Source organism: Vigna radiata, chromosome 9 (assembly GCF_000741045.1).
Source record: "Vigna radiata var. radiata cultivar VC1973A chromosome 9, Vradiata_ver6, whole genome shotgun sequence".
Classification (NCBI taxonomy): Eukaryota; Viridiplantae; Streptophyta; class Magnoliopsida; order Fabales; family Fabaceae; genus Vigna; species Vigna radiata.
The window spans coordinates 5,462,843-5,467,403 of NC_028359.1; the positions used below are offsets into that span (position 1 = coordinate 5,462,843).

General features: G+C 36.9%; 1 protein-coding gene across 2 annotated transcripts in view; it reads left to right on the forward strand.

Moving 5' to 3' along the window:
* The window catches only part of LOC106773176, a 96,432-nt gene that overhangs the window by 29,345 nt on the left and 62,526 nt on the right, over positions 1 to 4,561 (forward strand). The window lies entirely within an intron of this gene.

The following is a 4,561-nucleotide window of genomic DNA, read 5'->3' on the forward strand; positions in this document are numbered from 1 at the left end:
AGGAAGAGAATCCAATAACCCAACAAATCTTCCCCTCACAACTATGTTAAGATATCCGCCAAACCGGTGATCTCACAACAAGCTTCAAACTTTCCTCTTGGCAATGCCTTGGTCATCATATGAGCACCATTATCATTTGTATGAACTTTAGCTAATTCCAATTGCTTCACATCCAAAACATCATGTATCCAATGATACCTTACATCAATATGTTTGGATTTAGAATGAAAAGTAGGATTCTTACCAAGATGGATAACACTTTGACCATCACAATACAACACGTATTTGCCTTGCATAAAACCAAGCTCCTGCAAGAATTTCTTCACCCATAAAAACTCCTTGCAAGCTTCAGTAGGTGCAATGAATTCTTCCTCAATAGTAGACAACGATACACACCTTTGCAACTTTGATTGTCAAGCCACAGCTCCCCCTGTAAACTGAACCAAATAGCCTAAAGTGGACTTTCTAAAATCAATGTCTCCAACCATATATGAATCTGGGTAAACCACCAAAGTAGGCTTATCACCTCCAAAACAAAGCCTCAAACAACTAGTACCACAAAGATACATCCAAATTCATTTCACAGCATTCTAATCCTTACCTAGATTTGAGAATGCTCCTTACCTGAATTTGATAGACATATATTGACTGTACCAATAGCATATGTGAAATATCAAGCATTGTACATACCATTACATACATCAAACTACCCACCACAAAAGCATAAAGAACTTTGCTCATATTTATCTTCTCAGCTACATTTGAAGGACTCTGTTTAACATTAAGTTTAAAATGAACAGCAAGAGGAGTACTTACAATTTTACCATTTTCCATTTGAAATCTTTGCAACACCTTCTAAATGTAGTTCTCTTGTGATAGCCAAAGTTTCTTCTCTTTGATATCTTGAGTGATACTTATACCAAGATTCTTTTTAGCAGCTCCCATGTCTTTCATGTCAAATGACTCTCCTAGTTACTTCTTCAACCTGTCAATTTTGGATACATCTTTCCCAACAATAAGCATGTCATCAACATCGAACAATAAGATAATGAAATCATTCTCAGAGAATTTCTTGATATAAACACAATGGTTAGAAATAGTCTTCTTGTAGCCTTGCTCACACATAATAGGCTCAAACTTTTTATACTACTACCTTCGAGCCTGCTTCAAACCATATAGGATTTTTCATAGTCTATACACATAGTTTTCCTTGCCTTCAACAAGAAAACCATCAGGTTGTTTCATGTAAATCTCTTCCTCCAAATCACCATGAAGGAAAGTTGTTTTCACATCCATCTGCTTAACCTCCAAATCCAATGTAACAGTTAAACTTAACACAGTTCAGATGGATGTCATCCTCAATACAGGTGAGAAAATCTCATTGAAGTCAACATTCTTTCTTTATCTGAAGCCTTTCACCATTAATCTAGCTTTGTATCTGGGAGATATAGAATTGCTCTCTTGCTTCACCGTGAAAATCCACTTGTTCTCTAAAGCCCTCTTATCCTTAGGAGACTTCACCAAGTCATAAGTTTGATTATCATGCAGAGATTTCATCTCATCCTGCATTACATCTAGCCATTTTTGCTTTCCTTCATTCTTAATGGCCTCCTCATAACATTCAGGTTCTCCCTCATCAGTTAACATCACATAGTCAATTGTAGAGTATTACTTAAAAGGTTGTTTTGGCTTGTTAGATCTTTTGGGTTGAACTTGAGGTTGCTTAGGTACATCACCAAGACTCTTATCTTGTGATACATCATGTCACTCTTCATCAACATTATTAGTAGGAATATCCAAGCCATCTCCAATATCCTAATTATTAGTATTACCATGTTGTTCATCATCATGAACATCAATATCCAAATCATTAGTAGAAAACCGAATTGGATCAACATCAACCACATTACCATCTTCCTTAGGTGTAGACTTCTCCACCTTATCAATGTCTTTGATGGTTTTATCTTCCATGAATTTTAAATCACAACTTCTGACAACTTTATTTTCAACAGGGTCATACAACCTGTAAATTCATCCTAAACAAAACCAATAAAGATGCACTGCCTTGTCTTCACATCTAACTTGGATCTTTCATCCTTTGGAACATAAACAAATTTTTTAAAGTTGAAGACATGCAAATGATCATAGGTAACATTCTTGCCAAACCAAATTTTGTCTGACCCCTTAGAGTTCAAAGCAACTGCAGGACTTAGATTAATAACATGCACTATTGTATGCAATGCCTCACCCTCAAAATACTTAGGCAATTTTGCTTCAGAAATCATACACCTAACTCTTTCAACCAATTTCCAGTTCATCCTTTTTGCTAAACCATTCAACTGAGAAGTTTTGGGAGGAGTCTTCTTGTGTGCAATACCACACTACTTACAATAAGGATCAAATGGTCCACAATGTTCACCACCGTTGTCAGTACGAATGCGCTTCAACTTCTTGCTTGACTGCCTTTCAACCAAAGCATGGAATTCTTTAAATTTTTCCGACATTTGGTCACTTCTTTGTAGTGAATAGACCCAAAGCTTCCTAAAACAATCATCAATAAAAGTAACAAAGTAAAGTGCACCACTAAAAGACTTTACCTTCAATGGGCCACAAACATCATAATGCACCAATTCAAGCAACTCCGACTTCCTGGAGGAAGTACGTTTCTTGAAGGATACTTTGGTTTGTTTACTAGTCATGTAATAAGAACATTTCTCCAACTCTGTACTCTTTAATTCCCGAGAGAACATCCTTTTTAGCTAAGTAGTTAAGTCCATTTTCACTAATATACACGACATTCACACTGCCTTTAGCAATCAAAGATTCCATCAAGTAAAGCTTAGAGTTTTCCTTCCCTTTGGTCACAATCAAGTTACCTTTAGTGAGCTTCCACTTTCGGGAACCAAAGTGGTTATCATATTCACCATCATCAAGTACCTGTACAGAAATCAAGTTAAAGCGAACATCTGGAGCATGTTTAACTCCTTTAAGCAACAACTGCATCCCCATGTTAATTTGCAAGTAAACATCACCAACACCAATAACCTTAGACACCTCATCATTACCCATCTTAAATACTCCAAAATCACCAAGTATATAAGATGTGAAGAACTCTTTCTTGGATGTAACATGCAGTGTAACACCACTATCAATTATTCACATGCTCTCATTTGATACAAGATTAATAGTGTCATAATCACGAAGACAAACAAGGTCACCACATGTGGTAGTAGTAACATGATCATCATCATCATGATCTCTTTCTCTTTGCTTACCCCTTTTGTCTTTCCTCTCTTTCTTCCACAAAAAAATAGTTCTTCTTTATATACACCATGTTTTGAGACACTAGTGAAATTTCACATTCTTGTACACATTCTTGTACCGAGACCTAGATTTGCTCCTACTTTTATCTCTACCACTATTCTATTCTTTCTTCTGGCTTCTCCCCTTATTCTCTGTAACAAGCAGTTCTGAATGAGATGAAGTACTTTGTGTCTTCCTTCTCATCTCCTCATTAAGTGCACCACTCTTTGCCATTTGCAAAGAAATATCATCATTAGGGGTAACACTAATCATGGAAACCCGAAATGTCTCCCATGAATCCGGTAAAAAGTTTAATAGGAATAGTCCCAATAGATCATCATTAAATTTTATACTCACTCCTGCTAATTGATCATAATGTCCTTGAAATTCACTCAAGTGATTTGAAATAGGAGTTTTTTCCTTGTACTTCAACTCCACAAAATTTTTCAGCAAGTACAATTTATTAGTCTCTCACTTAGAAGCATACAAGGACTCAAGCTTATCCTAGAGGCTTCTCACATGTGTCTCATTAGTAACAAAATTATAAACATTATTATCAACAAATTGCCTAATAAATCCACATACCTGTTAATGTTCAAAATCTCATTCTTCATCTGACTTTGATTCCGGCTTATGGAAGCAAAAACAACAAGATGCAATTTTTTTCACAAATAATAAGTCCTTCATTTTGTCCTTCCATAGGTGATAATTTTCTCCATTCAAATAGTATGTGCCTTCATCATTCACACAAGCCGAATAGTCCCTTAACCGGGCTCTAATACCACTTTGATGGAAAAATGGACCAAAAATAGTAACAACTCAACAAAGAGTAATAACGTAGTGGAAATTCAGTCCTCCTTCTTGAGAGAATTTGCGAGGAGTACAAAAAACATATAGAGCAAAAAATAGAATCCAAAGCACAAATACACACCGACAATTTTTAACATGCAAAACCCCTCGATGCAAGGGTAAAAACCACGAGTTGTGTGACACCCGGGCACTGACGAGGGCGGGGAGTGATCGCCGGTGCAAGAAGCATGATGCAGGGGGCACGGACAAGGAGCGGCTCCTGGCAGGCTTCGAGTGGAAGGGACACATGGACGAATCGAACATACACCGGAATGAGAGGGATCTAGAGACTGTATAGGTATGGGACTATACAGTTGAAGAATAGCTTAAAGGAATTGATTTGGCTACCCATATCACCAAAATGCATTTACTTTTCGGTAGCCTAACCCATAAGAACTCCATGGTTAAG